The sequence below is a fragment of the Prionailurus viverrinus genome, chromosome E3, assembly GCF_022837055.1.
Source record: "Prionailurus viverrinus isolate Anna chromosome E3, UM_Priviv_1.0, whole genome shotgun sequence".
Lineage (NCBI taxonomy): Eukaryota > Metazoa > Chordata > Mammalia > Carnivora > Felidae > Prionailurus > Prionailurus viverrinus.
The window spans coordinates 11,863,684-11,881,762 of NC_062576.1; the positions used below are offsets into that span (position 1 = coordinate 11,863,684).

At 50.8% G+C, this 18,079-nt stretch overlaps 1 long non-coding RNA gene across 2 annotated transcripts in view; it reads left to right on the forward strand.

The window, feature by feature from the left end:
- Positions 1 to 18,079, forward strand: part of LOC125154357 (uncharacterized) — a 524,152-nt gene that overhangs the window by 334,417 nt on the left and 171,656 nt on the right. The gene's annotated exons all lie outside the window — the stretch shown is intronic.

Here is an 18,079-nt window from a genome sequence, read left to right on the forward strand (position 1 = left end):
AGAATCTCTCCCGTTCAGAGTGTTCTCACGTTTCTTCCACTTCACCACCAAGTGGCTGGGGACCTTCTGTGATTCAGTTCATTAGTTTGTGGCGGCTCCAAGGTGTAATGCAAGTCTCCAAAGGGACCCGTCTCATTTCTTCTTTGTTAAAATGAAATTTCCCCTTGGTATTTCTCTTAGGGGCTTCTCCAGGTAAGGATGAGAGGGACCGAGAGGCAGGGGAGGGGGCTCTGGGCTTAGATGCCAGCAATCCAATTAAAGGAACGTTTAACCTTTGTAAATAAAGCCCCTGTTCGGCCCGCTTCTCAGATGCGGAGGGGAGAAAAATGATTTCATGTGAAGCCCCACACCGTGAGCAGAGGGGTGGCGTTTATGACAGCCTTCTGGGCAGAGGGAGCTCAGCCTGCTGGTAAAAATTATTCTCTCTAGGAGAAAGCCTGCAGCCCAATAAGCCGCCTCCTTGGGTGCCCTTCTTGCTGGAGGGGACCGTTTACCCAAACCGTTTTGTTCTAAAGAGCCATCGCTGGGTCCCGTCCGGCTCCTTGGTGTCCGTTCAGAACATGACAAATAAAATGAAATGTAAAAACACGTGGCACCTGAGTGGCTCAGTCGGTTGAGTCGGGGACTCTTGATTTGGGCTCAGGTCGTGACCTTGTGGTTCGTGGGATCGAGCCCCTCGTGGGGTTCTGCACGGACAGCACGGAGCCTGCTTGGGATTCTCTCTCTGCCCCCCCCCCCCTAAACAAACAAACAAACACACTTACAGAAATAAATGTAAAACAGTAAACAGTAGGAAAACGAGAAGAAAATAGAGTTGACCATATAACACCCTCTTGGATGGGGCAGACGTCCATGGTTCGGAAGCAGTACAAGGAGCCACAAAAGGAGCGATCCAAAAGAGCAGGAAGATATTTCAAGGCAGATAAAGTGGGAAACCCTTGCCGCAAACATGGCATCAAAAGAGTGCTGTTGTTACTTGTAATTAATCAATTCATTCAACGTTTATTGGGCCGGCTGCTAGAGATCTGGGGATCAAATGTCAGCGTGCCAAGGGCCACCGTGAAGCGGGAGATAGAAATCATCATTCTTGCTTCTGACTGTCGGTTTGTTCACCTACGATGGTGGTGGGGGGACGGGGCTTCTCCGTGCACATTTGTACCTGTGATTAAGAAAAGCACTAGGATATCGATCGTAAGGGACGAAGGATGAGAACTAGCAACTTACAAAGGAGGAAGTAGGTTTGGTTAAAAATAGTATGCCACTCTCAATCTCGCTAATGACAATTGCAGTGAAAATTAAAAATGAGCTAGTTCCAGGCTCTGAAATGATCAGAATTAAATGATAACACACAAGGCTATCGCAGATGTAGAGAGAGAAGTAATGTCATGTGCCTGAAGATAAATAAAAGGTCTTTGGGCAATGTTTTGACAATATTTACCGAGAGTCTTTAAAATGTCCGTGTTGTTTGACAGTAATTATACTTCTAGAAACTTATGCAAAGGAAATCATCAAAGATGCAGGCAGAGACACGCATAAGAATATTCATGACTATATTCTCCTGAAAAAAATGAGTTTTTTTTAAGGTTTATTTATTTATTTTGAGAGAGACACAGACAGCGTGAGTTGGGGGAGGGGCAGAGGTGAGGTCAGAGAATCCCAAGCAGGCTCTGAGCTGCCAGCACAAGCCTGACACGGGGCTTGAACTCACAAAGCACGAGGTGAAACCAATTGTCAGACGCTTAACCAACTGAGCCACCCAGGCGTCCCAAGAAAAATAAGTTTTAGTGTCCCACAACAGGCAAGTGGATAATTCAATGGAGACATATCTGTGAAATAGTTTATTTTGAGTAAAAGTTGTGATATCACGAGTTTGAAGAATATTTAATGATAATAGATATGCTCATGATACAAAGTATATATGTGTTATGATCTCAATTTGGTGAGGTGAAGTAAATATTTATTTGTATGTTCGAAAATATTTATTTGATCTATTCCCAAAATTCCTCTAATGATAACAATACACGGATATGGTAACACTTTTAAAGAATGTACGTACGGATCAATTCAACAAGCTCATCTGAATTTTAGAAATGTTAACATCTTCTGAAAACAAAAAAAATGGTTATTTTGGAGTAGGAGAAACATGGTTTGGGCACACAGCTCTACATAGGGCGCAGAGAACAGGCAAAGAAGGAGGCTTGGCAGAATGTTGGTTGGTTCTGTGTGGGTGGGTCGGGTGTGTTTTGTCCGACAGACACGAAATCCATGGGGTTTTCCCCTCCCCTAGAGTGTGATGTCCACAAATCGCCCGCACCTCCTGTTTCTCCAGAAGATTCTGGGTGTCCCTTGGTTTCACTTAAAGATTCTCTCTTAGAAAGATCCCCTTTGACTCCATGAAGGGGGCTTCTTCCTGAGGAGCGGGAGAAATACTAGAGAATCCAACATGGGTTTCAAGGGTGGAGAAGGACAACCCTGGGTTCACCAGCGCTGAGTCCCCGGGGATAAAAGACAGTCAACGTTTCCGGGACTTATAGGGCCAACCTGCATCCCTGGGGCTGAGGCACCCTGAGAGCAGGGCTGAGTGGGAACCAGAGAAGGGAGCAGTGGAGTCTGTGTCCCCGGGTGTCCGCGTTCAGGGCTCCTGGCCACAGAAAGAAACCTCTTCCTGGTGAAATAGAGAAGGTTGCTTAACATTTTGGTGGAGTTCGTGGAAACATGACTTTCCCATCAATCGGGCACCAGGCAGGGGCCACCAGCCCCAACACAGGCAAGGAGAGTAGTAGCCAAGGCAGAGGCTCCAGTACCAATGCCTCTTGAGTGCAGAAATAAAATTCTCCCGTTTTGGACAATGTGGGGAGAAGAAAAGCCTCACGAGGAAAAACTAGGTGTCCCGCCAGTTAGACGCGAAGCGGTTCCGTTATTCACTGGAAAAATCAAGGCGACGAGACCAACCTTGGGCGTCCTATGGTTGTGAAGCGGTCATACCCATTATTCTAAGAAGAGTGTAGAATGTTTCATATAAAAAACAACAACAACAAGAAGCCTCAAACCACCCCACCTCCCGCCCCAATAGTTAAGCAAATTGGGGGGCTGTCCCGTGGAATCTGCACAGCAGAGGTGGGGTTTAAGCCCAGTTTGGCCATGCAGGTAACCAGGGGGGTGTGTGGGCCCTTCAGAAATGCGTGCAAACATTTGATCCCTTAGAGGCCCTCCCTTTCATGACCTGAGAGTGTGTGGCACGTCAGCTCCCTCCCAGCATCCTCCCCGGAAGCTCTACCTTGGGTCTCTGGGGTGTTTGGCCGGCCAGCCCGTCGTCACACACCTGCTCCTACCTGGGCATACAGAGCCGAGTGTTTCTGACATCGACAGGCTATCCTGAGCTTCTGGATGGCTTTGAGCAGAGATATCTTCATCCCGAAGCAACAGACACCCTTCTGTACCCCAGGCACTGAATAAATCAGTGGAGATCTCAAACTCCATAATTTTAACCAAGCCACCTCTGATGGCTGCGGCAATTTGCTCTCTCGCGGGTTAGCGACCGGCCATAATTGATGAGGAAACTGACAGCCCCGTGTGTCCCTTCACTACATTTGTCATTAGGCGGCTGGCTTATTCTTTATCCTTGGCCTGTCACCGTCTCTCTCTCTCTCTCTCTCTCTTTCTGTCTCTGCCTGTCTCTCTCTCCCTGGGCACTGGTGGAGCAAATGAATCGCCTCCTCTCCCTACAGACAAGATCCATAAAGCCATAACATGTTTTTAAGGCAATTCAGCTTTTTGAAAAAAAAATGCATAATTGGAGAGTTCCAAAATAATTAGTTTATTGTACTGGGTCTGTAAAAAATGAACTTGCATCTCATTTACGAGCCATTAGATCCCATGTTCTATGAGCCTGTTGCTATTAATGCCACCCACATAAAATTTAGCATTCTTTATTAAAACGTGTCGCAACTGAGGATCTCTTGTCCCCAGCCCCCGCGACTGGGAGCAGGGCTGTGTTGTCGTGCTGAGAATTCCTTCCAGAGCCTTGTTTGTTCATTTTATTGCGCTAAAATGTACCTAACATAAAGCTCACCGTGTTAACCATTTTAAGTGTGCTGTTCAGGGGTCCTGAGTGCATTCAGGCTGTTGTACAGCCTTCACCGTCGTCCATCTCCAGACCTCTTTTTGTTCTTGGAAAACCGAAACTCTGCCCCTATTCGGGAATAGTGGAGAATTGCAATCCGGGACAAGCAAGCTATGGCAAAACAAAACAAAACAAACAAAACAAAACAAAACAAAACAAAACAAAACAAAACAAAACATAAAAACCAAAAATACCCCAAACCAACAACAAAAAAAAAACCCCACAGGCAAGCCCACCCAACAACGAAGAACAAACGGTCTTTTATAGAAAAGGAGGGGGTCAGGTGAGCGACTGTTACAAATAAGCCCATTGGAGGAAACTGGGAGCTCGGAGTGTAGTGGCTTCTCATTGGCTGAGTGGTGACAGTCTCTCATTGGCTGGGCTGTTGCGGGAGGAGGAGGAAAGCCTTCCCTCCTCCTGCTGGGGTAGTGAAGTCGCGGCGTCTTGCCAGTAGCCTCTTCTGTTGGCGTTGCAGTTGACCGTGAGTGGTAATGCACGGGGACTTCTCCTGCTTGCCTCCCAACTCCATTCGAAACAAGAGTTTCTTTTATTAATTTTCACAAGGGATGAATACGAATAACGCCAGAACCAAGGCCTAAGGAGGGAATTGGAATCGGCTGCAGTCCTGGACCGCTGGATGGATGTATTGAGAAGACAGAGAATCTGGGTGTGGGTTGGGTCAGATAAGACTAGCTATTCAGCCACCTCTTAGCCCTACAGATGGCTGCCCCGGGTCGAGGGGGTGTGAGGTAGGGGGAAGAGACCCCCTCAGTGGAAGGCTAGAAAGGGCAAGACCTCTGTCCCAGAGCCCAGCGTGTAATATGCGTGCCCCCAGCCATGGCCAGAGACGCTGAACATCGGCATGGCATGATATCCCTTTCTCTCTGCATGGATGTCACCAGGGAGCTGGCCGGAAGGTGGTGGAGGGATTTTAGGCAGAAGCCTTGGAGCCTGACACACAGAATGAGACAGTGATGCTGCCTCATTTTAGGGAGGGGAGGTCATCATGGAAGAAGAAGAGCACTCCCCACCCCCACTTTCCCTCTTGAGAGGCTAAGTTGCCTTGATGCTGTGGGCTTACTCCAAGGACAAAAGAAGAGTCTTCTGTATTTTGGCTCATAGAAGAACACAGCCGGGTTGTCACAAAAGTGTGGAGTCTGAAGAGCAAGGATATCTGAAGTCAGGAACGGAGTGGTTGATGAGATCAGTGGGGGATATAGAGGAGGTGCTCCAATGTGGCACTCCAGGATGGGAAAGACCACCAGAGATGGGATGCTTGGGGGCTGATCTCAAACACCAAGGTCACAGGCACCCAAAAGAAGGACCTGCAAAGGCTGGCACGCTGGTGTGTTCTTTGAGTCTCGGAGGCAACCGCCGTGGACCAGAGCACGTCCAAGAATGTATGGAGGGCTTGACCTCCTGTCCACCCCAGGGCGGTCACAACTCCAGTATAACCGTATGGAACAGCAGGGGCCTTGCAAATGCTGACATCTATATCTAAGCAATTTTGCCAGGAGTGTCCAAAACCTAAGTTAGTGTAATCAGAAAAAAAAAAACCGATAGCATAAGAGCTTTTGGTCCTGAGCGCTGTGGAGTAGATTCTGTTAGGTAGACAACAGACCCTTGGAAGGGAAAAATGGCTCCCGGGTATCTAGTGGGAGGTTGTCTTTTACGAGACTCACCAGGGAGAAACTCTACAGCTCAGTGCACTAGAGCAAAGCACCGGTGGTATTTAATTTCTCAGAATCAAAAATTTCAATTCCACCAGGTGACTTTTTTCATCACTCTTTTCCATCTGATAACAACTGCTTTCGGAAAAGGTGGTTCATGAAGCGGTAAGGTATGGTCAAAGGATGCCAAAAAGGAGACTATGAAGGAGGGGGGAGGAAGAGAAGCAGAAAAGGGAAGAGAACAGAGGTCAGCAGGGTATCCCTGGCTGCGACACGGGTTAGCGTGGTGATTTTTGTGCCAGCGATTTTGGAGCCCCCACTTTCTGTACCTGTGAGATGAAGTAATGGAATTGTATAAAATCTTTTCTTCCAAAACAAATGTACTAAAAGCCGAGTCTGTGAAACAGACAGTAAGCCTGCTTAGATTGGAGGTGTGTGTGCGTGTGTGTGTGTGTGTGTGTGTGTGTGTGTGTGTGAATGCAAAGGTATTAACTCTATTGGGGTCAAATTGGAGAGACTCTATGCACCCAGGAAACCTCTCTCTGGTTGAACGTACTCTTCGGTGGGTGGAAGCTGTCTGGAAGGCATCCGGGGGAGGAGATCAGAGGCATTTGGCTCAGGGGAGGGCCTGCATGAGTATTAGGAATCCCCCCAAATGGCCCAGAGTCAAAATGCAGGAGTGACAGGAAAACATATCCAGACCCATGGTGACGTCAACCGGGAAGTCCCCTTAGATAAAATCCAAAGGATCTGACATGTTTTCACTGGTCTCCCAACATCGTGTCCCAGAGGCTAGAAAAGGCAACCAGAGAAAACTACCCCTCTGGGTTCAACCTCAACCAACAGAGTAGACTTAGTAGGTGAAGTTCAAGAGTGGAGTCCTGAGGATCAGTGGGGACGGCGGTCGGTACCACGGCAGGAGGTAGAATGGCTTTAGCGAGGCGCCGGAGCCCTGAACGCACGATGTCGCCAAGCCCCGGAGAGGAGGGAAGGAGAACATTCGTTAAGAAACCCGTCTGCCGCGCTCAGGTATGAAAACAGCACTTTGGGAAGAAGGAGGTGAGGGCACATGGCCCGGGGAGGATCTGCAGGAGAAACGTCAGGAAAAGCAAAGCCCCGCCTGTTGGGAGCTGCCCCCCAAAGCAGAGGGAAATGCAAGAGGGGTTTTTAGATTATAACTGGAGCAGATGCATGGTCAGATGTGCCGGCCAAGACCCCTGCTGGCTCTGATGCAGCACTGAAGGTGGGTGGGAGAGAGGCAGATATGGGGCCCCCATTTGATTTCTGCTTCCTCCGTCCCGAAGGGCAATTTTGGACTCAAAGTCGCGTTCTCTGAGGGAGAGACAGCATGCCAGGATTGGAGCGGGGGGTGCGGGTTTCGAGGCTTGGGACGGGGTCCTGTGCGTGCATCAAATGGGGATCGTAACTCCTCTGAAGCTTGTCACCCCACAGCAGCTGCAGCATCGTCTGGGAGCTTGTCACAGACGCAGCCTCTCAGGTCCCACCAGGTGCTGCTGAATCAGAACATCTCAGAGCGGGGCCCCGGGAACCCGTGGTCACTGGCCCTTCAGGGATCCTGCTGTTTGCACAGGTTGGAACCTTGTCTGTCGGAAGGGCCCGGATGGGAAACTCCCTGGCCCCCTGGGAGACATCCTGAAACTATTAGCTTCTCGTGGACGACTTCAGATGTCCTGGCTGCACCAGCGGCATCCCCAAATCCTGACCGGACTGCGGATGCACTCACCAGAGAGTTCTGTCCGCTGGCAACGTGCGTTTCCGGAAGAGCCAAGTGGGATACGCTCCAGTCTAACCAGATGGAAAGTTTGCGGCAGGAAGGGATAGGGGACAGTCGCCAGAACGGTTCTCCGCCTCTGCAAACCCCCGAGCACCTTCCCTCTCTCTCGTAGTCAGCGCGATAAATATAATTGCAAGTGCACAGAGCTCGTACATGCAGGGAAGCGTAAACGATCTCTCCAGCATCAGAACACTAATTTTTTAACACAGATGAGATCGGGCCTCGGACTGGGGGAGGGATGGCCCCTTGAGGATCGGCCGTACCATTCAGGGATCACTCCCTTTACACATTAGGATGGATTAGAACACGTCAGTATCAATACCGGGCAATTCCCCTGTTGTCACACGTTGTCAGAGGAGCAATTATTTCACGTCTGAGCCAAAATCTTACTTGGAGGCAAAGTTAATGTAGCATATGGAAGTGTGTGGAAACAGGGTTTGCGTGTCTCGAGAACACAGGCAATTGCCCGCCGCAGCGCTGGTGAACAGATTTCTTCTACTTCATCTGTTTCACTGTGTACGAGACGATCATTGTTTTGCATGGAAGGGGCCTCAACCCGTCTGAACGCGGGACGACATAGCACAGGCTCACAGTTCAAAGGTTAAAAGAGAATTGATCCGGGAGCGCTCACCAATCCCTTGCTCTGTTCCCTGCTCTCTGAAGGATAAATCTCTTTTTCAGATAAATCCAGATTGCTTTTCCAATAGATTGGCTTTTGGCCTCCCTTGCTGGCTCGACTCTGACATAACCCGGACAGCCTCCCTATAGCTATGAAGAAATCATTTCTAACATCTGAGGTTAATTCACTAAATGAAGCGTTGGATTTTCTCCCACGAAACCGAGAAAAATTGTTTGGACGAGGTCAGAAAAGGCTGGCGAGCTCGGAGAACATTCCCCGGGGCTCCACCCCTGTGTGAAACTATACTGGACCGCCGTGCTAAATGAACCAACAGCAGCGGAAAAAAATCCTTCGTGTTTGCATTGCCTTTTATGTCTCGAGCGATTTCTCATTCATTATCCTAAGCGCCTGGCAGGGTAAGTAGGATGGGTGCAATTAGCCCCTTTTGGCAAATGGGTAGACTGAGGCCAGGGAGCGGAACGCGGCCAGCCACTCACACGCCATTTTTTAAAAGAGAGATGTCAAGCTTTATCGTGATGATGCATTTCGGATTCCTTTGTACCAGAGCATATCGAACAGCAAAATATACTGATTTTTATGCCACGTGTCAAGTTCCAAATTTCCAATCCTAGGTAAAAAAAAAAAAGATGCAAAACACAAGTGCTGACCATTTAACTGTTGGTCGTGTCTTCCGGGGAAGGGCCCCTGGTCTTTGCCACTGGACTGAGGTCCCTTGGCAATCAGCAAGACTGGTTCCAGTGATTGCAGAAGTGAAAGGGGAAGAAAGAGATGTGGCCATCTCATTATCCCAGCACAGGGGAATCCAGCTGCCGGGGCTTGGGCTACCCCTCCCTCCAAGCCTCAGGATCCCCGGCATTATCGTGTTCCTTACAAGCATTTTATCAGGGCAAAGACTTCAGTTCTCTCGGAAGGGCCACCCAGCATAAAGGATTACTTGATTGGAATAAACCTGTTAACCCACATTATAACTTGGTGGCAGATCTCTCCCTCTCTCCCTGAAGATTCGGAGAGAGGGGAAGAAAGTCAAGAGCTGGGGCATATGCAAGGGTCCTGGGGCGGGCGGGGGCTGAAGTGGGCATCCTGCCTTAGCAGGTGTCTGAAGGCCCTTGATATATACACGTGTTTTCTTTGTGTGCAAGAGGGTGAGCTCCCAAGAGCCAGAAGAATGAGACTTTCATGAACTCCTTCACCTTTTGTGGTCCGAAAAGAAACTACAAGACGTGGATGGTTGACCAACCTCTAGAACATGGCACAAAGGAGAAAGTGTTAGGCTTCTGATGACCACCCAAAGCCAACTTCAAGCCGTCTTGAAAATCTACCAGACTTCTCTGTGCTGACAATATTTGGAGAGTCCTTGTTAGTTATCCTTAATCTTCAGCGAAAAAAGTGTGTGTTATGCATTGAATGACGTCCTCCCCAAATTCATATGTTCGCATCCTAACCCCCAGAACTTCAGAATGTGGCTGTATTTGGAGACAGCATCTTTAAAGGGAGAACCAACTTAAAACGAGGTCATCAGGGTGGGCCCACTGGTGTCCTTATAAAGAGGGGGAGGGGTACCTGGGTGGTTCAGTGGGTTGAGCGACCGACTTCAGCTCAGGTCGTGATCTCACGGTATGTGAGTTTGAACCCCACGTCGGGCTCTGTGCTGACGGCTCAGAGCCCGGATCCTGCTTCGGATTCTGTGTCTCCCTCTCTCTCTGCCCCTCCCCCACTCATGCTCTGTCTCTCTGTTTCTCAAGAATAAATAAACATTAGAAAAAAATTAAGAGGGGGAAATTTGGACACAGAGAAAGACACACATAGAGGGGGCTGATGTAGAGACCCAGGGAGAGGGGGCCGTTCACCAACCGAGAAGGGAGGCCTGGAACAGATTCTCCTCCCAGCCCTCAGAAGGAACCACTCCCGCCCCACACCTTGACCTCAGGCTTCCGGCTTCCAGAATGTTGAAACCATACGTTTCTGCTGCTGGAGCCCCGCCCCCGGCCGTCGTAGTGGTTTTTTTTTTTTTTTTTTAAAGTTTATGTATTTATTTTTGAGAGGGACATAGAGTGAGCGAGGGAGGGGCAGAGAGAGACAGAGACACAGAATCCGAAGCAGGCTCCGGGCTCCAAGCGGTCAGCACAGAGCCCGACGTGGGGCTCGGACTCAACAAACGGCGAGCTCACGACCTGAGCCGAAGTCGGACGCTTAACCGACCGAGCCACCCAAGCGCCCCATGTAGTGCTTTGTCATGGCAGCCCTCCTAAACGAATATAATGTTGTCACAACACAAATGGCTGCTACAGCATGGATGAACCTCGAAAACATGATGCTGAGTGAAAGACACCGGGTACTAAGGGGCAGCTGTGGTGTGATTCCATTTCTATGAAATACCCCGGGGGAGCTCAATCCATAGGGACCGGAAACTGATTAGTGGTTGCCAGAGGCTGGGAGACGGTGGGGGAGAGGAGTGATTGGGGGTCTCCTTTGGAGGGGGACGGGGATGCAAATGTTCTGTGCATGTGTTACGGGATCAACGAGTCACGCGCTTCAAATGGTTTGTCTTCTGTTATGTGAATTCCGCCTCGGTTTAAGCCTAAGAAGACGGCCCTCTTATCCTTGGAAGATGAGAGCCACGTTGAGAAGGGTGGCCTCATGGACCCGGTGCCATCCGACGCGGCTTGCCTCCAGGGAGTGGGCAGTGGCCGTGCTTCCTTGAAAGGAAGCAGAAGTGAGCGCAGGCCGGTGGGGGATGAGCGGGGGGACCAGAGACCAGTCTGCCTCAAGCGGCCATGGCGTTGAACAGGCCCCGTCGAGCGAAGGGAATAGGAAGCCGCTCAACCCGACCCTGTGTTGCAACTGCGCTGTGCCCTCCACATGGTCCGCAGGGGTCCCCCCCGGGGCCGACGTGCGTCCCGGGCCGCCCGGGCATCTTTTGAGCACCCTTGTTGTGTCAGGACCTTTCCAAGCTTTGGAGTCTGGCCTCCCAAGACAGAAGCTGGGATTTCTTTTTTCCAGGCTCCCTCCCAACTAGGGCGCGGTGATGCTGACCAGATGTGACTGCCCGCGATCAATTGAGTAGGCGGTGACCCGAGGAAGGAGGCTCTTTGCAGAATTGATTCGTGGTGGGGGTGGGGGAGGGTGTGCGGCATTCAGAGGCGGCTGAATAGGGCCCGGGATTGGGGTCCCCGGCCCCGCGGTGCGGGGGTGGTTTGTAGGTGGAGGGATCAGTTCTAGAATGCTAGGTGGACGGTGCTCCCGGCCGCAGAGCCCCCCAGCCTCGACCCTGTGAGCCCTGGTGGCCGTTCTCAGGCTGCGTTTTGTGCCTGAACAGAGTGGGGTCTGGTCAGGGAGAACCTCGGCTCGAGTAGCTCACCAGCCCGGTTCTAGACAACTTGCTTGTCCCGAAGGCAGACGACCATGACCGTGTGGGTGCCCTTCGCCCTTGCCCTGCTTCTCTGCTTGTCCTCCCCACACGAGGGGGGCCCTGTCACCATCGCCTGCCAGGCCGCCTCGTGACTTTCTCCCTGCTTTAGGCCACACATCCCCTGGACATCGCTTTTGAGGTCAGAAAGGACTGGACCCCTAGGGCAGGAATGACAGACACATCATGTGTTCCACGAACTGTCACATTAATCGAGCGGAGAATGTCATCCTGCCCAGCCTGGGTATGACCTCGGGGCCCTTTTCACCACACACTTCTCTGCGTCCACTGCTGACAGAGGGGCCTCGGCTCGGTAGTCAAATCTTGCCACCCCTGCCCTCGAGTCTTGCCTTCAGATACCTGACGGGTGACGACGGGGAGGGAGAAAGGCTTTTAAGTGATCATATGGAAGTCTCACGGGCAGGGACTTCCAGTCACCCTTCTGAACTCTTCCAGAACATCCTGCTGTGGTCGTTGGGGCGTCGGCAACAAAGGTGCTTATATAGACGACGTGTGCATGGTCAGGGAATTTCAAAGAAGGCGCGTGCCCTATGAAATCCCCAGGCCTTGTCAGGGGGACAGAGGGAGCCGGTCCAGGTGGCGTTTGTCTGGCTCTGGGAGCCCCCCACAGATGCCAGGCCAGGGAAGATGTGAAGCATTTGCTCCGAAGGCCAGGTTGGGAGGGGCCCAGCAGACGGCACCAGGGGCTTGTCCCGTGACACCGTGCACCTGGTTGGACCCTCTGCCATTTCCTGGCAAAGGGTCCTGTGCCCCAGCCCTGGGGAGGAACACGCAAGCATTGAACTTGGCTTTGTCTCCCATGCATGGAGGACCTCAGGGTCCCGCAGCCACGGATTTTCCAACGTAGACACCGTTAGCTTGGAAGGGGCAGGGCCATCCTTCCTAAGCGTCCTTGGCCCGGTAAATATCCTTAGGGCTCCTCTTCCCCTCCCCCCAGGTCGTGGGGGCCACCCGGCGTCTCGTCGCACGTCTCCAAACCAGGCTGCCTCGGGGTGAAGAAGCAGAGAGGGAACGGGAAGGAGATGTGTCCAAACTCACAGCCGCAGAGGTGGGCGAAATGAGATCCCAACTCTCTTAGTCCAGAGCTCTCTGCACGGGAGCCATCGCGTGTGGACATGTGTGTGTGCAACCCGTGTGCGTGTAAGGGGGGCTGTATATGTGACCCGCTCCACGCTGTCAAGCCGATCAGGAGACTCGACTCACAGGCAGTGTGGGCTGAACTGGCTGTCACCTGCAGATTAATGCCAGGGACATTATGAGGGGCAGGTGGCAAAAGAGAATGCAGGAGAAGAAATTGCCGTCCAGTGGTCTTTCTGGTTGCTGTTCTTTTGCAGACTCTGAAAATCTGACCTGGGCTAAGAGACTACAGCTTTGATCTCTCTCTCTCTCTCTCTCTCTCTCTCTCTCTCTCTCCCTCTCTCTCTCTCTCTCTCACACACACACACACACACACAAGTAAATAGATAAATATAGAAGGTGGTGCCCATGTTAATGAACTCAGTGGGGGAATCCCTCCACAGTGTTTACGGGGATCATATCACACACACTTTAAATAGTTTACGGTTTTGTTAATTACGCACCAAAAAGAAACAGTAGAAAAGAGAAGCAGGAAAGGAACTCTGACCCGCAGAGTGCTTTCAATTTGCAAGGGCGCCTTGACGGCTCTTGTCAGGGCTCCTGACGCTCCTGACTGGCTGTCCCCTCCGGCTGTACGCCCCGTTTCTTCCATCCTTTGTGTCCCCTGCACAGTTACTACACACTGGGCCGGGCCCCAACGTGGGGGCGCACAGGGCTTGGGAAGCCAGACAGATCCAGCTCTGTTAGCTGAGACTTCTGAGGATGTGAGCCGGGGCTCGGAGCCTCTGTTTTCTTATCTGTGAATTGGGGTCATACCCATCTCAGAGTTCTTTGTGGGGACTAATTCAATCCCAGGTGCCAGTACGTCGCGTGTTTGTCGACCTGGTCTGTAACCCATCGCAATCATTCCTTCCTCGAGTCTTAATTTTCTCATCTTACAGGCCAGGAGCGACGCTGCCTGGCTTATAGTCTCACCGTGCGATTCACCTGAGACCCAGCAGGCAGAGCACTTGAAACAGCACTGGGCACATTCTCAAGGGCTCTCGTGTGAGTTCCCGTCTTTTCTACATGCGGCTGAGACCCTCCAGCTGTTATTCCCAATTCTGGCATTTGGGCTGGTCCTTTCGGCCCTGTGGTGGTGTCTTTCCCCACGACCGCCCTCCCTGAGAACATTCTGGATTATCCCGCTGGGTGGGGAGAGACGCAGACTAGCTTTTCAGTGACTAACCCTTGAAAAAGTACCAGAAAACTGTCTTGATCTCGGAAGGCAATCTGCCATGTTAAGTGCACTGGACCCCGCTCGGAGATGTTCAATATTTAATGTATCCCGAACATTCCTTCGGAGCCACTAACCATCTTAACTTGACTAAGACGAAATGTCAGTGGTGAGCCCCAGTGTCCCAGGAAATATTTCCTTTGGCCACCGGGCCTTTGTATGCCTGAGCTCAGCTCTGGGAAGGGTGGAGGGACACCTTCCAGAGGGGGGCCTTTCCCTGAGTAGAGCCTCTGTGCCACAGTGAACACCTGTCACTTGATTTGTGACTGCAAATGATTTTGTCACTGCAGCTTTTGCACACACTCTCCGATGAAAGTGCTGGATACTCTCCAAAGTGGCGAATTCCTTCCTGGCTTTGCAAAGGATGGTAATGAGTGATTGCTACTATAGTCATAAAGCTGTTATTTGTAGATAAAATTAAACTTTAAAATGAAATATTGTTGAAACAAGACGGTTAACGAATTTAGACACGTTACCGAACAGGTAAGTGTGGCGACCGATTGGAGTAGATGATTTTAATTGGTCTCGTGGGATCCAAATCAATATTGAAAACCGTAGAGCATATCAGAAGCACGTCTAGATCTGTCTTCTGTTAAGATTTGGGTCACGTCAGCCTGAGTCTCGGGCCACGTGTCCCGGGGTGGGCGCCCCTCCTGGGGGGCCACGGGGGAGGGAGCGGGTCAGATCGCTCTTGGTCCCTGCAGAGGGACATCAATCCTGAAATCCTAGAGGACTCCACCAGGTCTCAGAATGAAACTTCCAGAGATGTAGTGCAAAACCGGAGTGCCACCTTGCCCCTGTGTCAATTGTAGCGAGGTGGGGGGGGGCAGGGCAAGAACTCTGGTGATGGGAGGGCCTGGGGGGCTCTGTCAGTTAAGCATCTGACTCTTGCTTTCGGCTCAGGTCAGGATCTCACAACTCGTGAATTCGAGCCCCACGTCGGGCTCTGCACCGACAGCCCGGAGCCTGCTTGGGATTTTCTCTCTCTCCCTCTCTCTCTCTGCCTCTCCCTTGCTTGCGCTCTCTCTCTGTCTCTCAAAAATAAATAATAAACATTGACAAAACAAAAGAACTCTGGTGACAGACTGGAATCAGGAGAGGATCTCAGGTCTGTGACGTTAGTGGATGGGGGGCCGAACCGCACCAACAGAGGCACCTGCTTCTAACCTTCCCACAATCCCCATCTCTGGAATTCTATGGAAGCTTAGTTCTATAAGGTTATTCATCCCATAAGATCCTTTCGCTGTAACTGGGTCCCCTTGGGTGAAGGGCCACCCTTAGCATTGCTGGGCAAACGCCATACATTAGGGGTTGGTAAACCAGAGCCCGTAGGATGAAATCCAGCTCACCGTCTGTTTTTTTTAAATTTTTTTAAATGTTTATTTATTTTTGAAAGAGAGAGAGAGTGTGTGAACAGGGGAGGAGCAGAGAGAGAGGGAGACACAGAATCCGAAGCAGGCTCCAGGCTCTGAGCCGTCAGCACAGAGCCCGACGCGGGGCTCGAACCCACAAACCGTGAGGTCATGACCTGAGCCGAAGTCAGACACTTAACCGACTGAGCCACCCAGGCGCCCCTGGTTGCAACTTTCTTGCCGCTGCGGCGGAGCTGAGTACTTGGACAGATGCTACCTGGCCCGCGAGCCTGAAACATTCACCATCTGGTTCTTTTTTTTTTTTTTTAAATTTTTTTTTCAATGTTTATTTATTTTTGGGACAGAGAGAGACAGAGCATGAACGGGGGAGGGGCAGAGAGAGAGGGAGACACAGAATTGGAAACAGGCTCCAGGCTCTGAGCCATCAGCCCAGAGCCCGACGCGGGGCTCGAACTCCCGGACCGCGAGATCGTGACCTGGCTGAAGTCGGACGCTTAACCAACTGCGCCACCCAGGCGCCCCCACCATCTGGTTCTTTACAGAAGGACTTTGTCGACCTTTGCTTGGACTACCCGCCCTCCATGCAGGCCTGGAGCTGGAAGCGGGGTCTGCGTGGACGAGGGCTAGGTACTTGAACAAGATCACGATTTCACTGGGAAGGAAGAAAAGGCGGAATCAGTGCCGCGTAACACATCGGCAGTGCTCACTGCCCTTGAGCAAGTCGCCCGATTTCTCTGCGACTCCGTGTCCCCATCTGCAGACGGAAGACGAAGCAGACGTGTTTTGGGAACGTTGGTGAGGATTCAGGACAAGACACAGATACGACGTACTGACAGGTGGATGAAAGAAAGAATGAATGAGGAGTGCTCACAGATCCGGCTGGCCCCTCTCACTCCAGAGAGTTCTGACTTCATTCTATGGCTGCAGGGGGCCTTAGGAGTATTTTAGGCAGCGAATGACAAGCCAATGACACTTGCACGGGAGAGAGAGAACATGGTATTTTGTGACCCACTGGAGCAGAAAGGCCAGCTGGGCAGAGGGCAGAAATAACAGAATGCTTCCCGAAAGGGGGCAGAGAAACACCCCAGGGAAATGGTCAACCTTTCCCCTGGGAGGGAGAAGGGATGAGGAGGGGAGGGCTCCTGGGGCTGAGATAAGGGGTGGCGTTGTAAACCACGCTCAGAGTGACCCCACGAGAACGCGCATGAGCACCTGGCCAGAAAGCTGTGTGTCGCGCAGTGGTCCCCAGGCCAGCGAGGTGATGGGGACAGCGTGGCACACAGGAGACCTCTCGTGACAGAAAGCAGACAATCCGTCTCAGAGGCACGGGTTCTGGTCCCGGCCCCACCACTAACTTGCTGTGTGACCCGAGGCAGACGGATTGACCTCTCTGGTTTTCTGTTTTATCACCTGGCAAGCCACCGAGAAAGAGAACGCTCTGCAATAATCTAATCTCTTTGAAATCGTTGATGTGCCAGCAAGGACAGATTCAGCTTTTGAAAGCCCTGAAGCTGAAATGTGGGGCCCGGCTGGGGGCGTGTGGGCTCTTGGAAAATAATACAGAATTGGGTGTGAAAGTAAAAGTCTCTAAGGAACCAAGGGATCTGACAGATCACACATTGCCAAGCCCTGAAAAATGACAAAAATCACAAAACCCCGAAAAAATATCCAAATATTATAATTAATAAACGGCTTGACAAATCCTTATACGTTTTTTTCCTGTCTTATTTGGCTGCATACCTTTTGATCACCTCTTCATAGGTGCTTTCGTTGTCTTTTCCAAAGGGAGGTTGGAAAGGTAATTCACCCTGTCAGATGGAAACTTGTTTTTAATTATTGATAATCGGACCACAGGAAACGCATGATTCCCACGGCTGTACTTGGCTGTTTGTGGTCTCACGCCAGGTCTTGTGACCCACAAACACACGGATTCTAATAGATTCTATGTGGCATGACTCTCATCAGAAAACAGAAGGAGGGGGTGTGTAAATTGTAGGCACTGTATCACTGGATGAATTCCTAACACGAGAGCATTTCCGTTTTTGACTGGCCATCGATGAGAACCCAACGTTCCACGTACTGTTGGTTACCTGTCTGATGTAAGAAAAACCCTGTGCACCTGTGTTCCACGCCTCATTCCTGCTCCGCCACCAATATGCTTCTGGTGCTGTGTCAGGATCTGGGGGAGCTGGCTATGTGCAGTGGGCTCTTGAAAGCCAGGATGGCTAGAAAATGTGACTGCAAACCATGTATATATGTCCCATTGACCCTAAACCACATGTGTCTCTATCGTCCCTTCGCCAGACCCAGCCATTCAATAAGTTTTCCCGGAGCCAATGGCCATCCCTAAAGGAAACATCGTATTGGTTCCACAACACATAAATACCTCCAATAAAGTCTACGTGGATTAAAGTCCTACACGTCAAAAAACAAAACAAAATAAAACAAAAACCGTAAAACACTTAGAGGAACATCTGGGAGAATCTATGACCTTGGAGTAGGGAAGGATATCTTAAATAGGATGGAAAAGGAAAACATCATAAAAGGAGACAATGCTAAAATCGGCTTCATCAACACTTTAAACGTCTGTGATAACAGACAGCATAAAAATAACTACTGTTTTTTTTTTTTGGAATGGTCTCTGTTCCAAGTGTTTTGCACATATTATCTCATTTAATTCTAATAACAATAACATAGG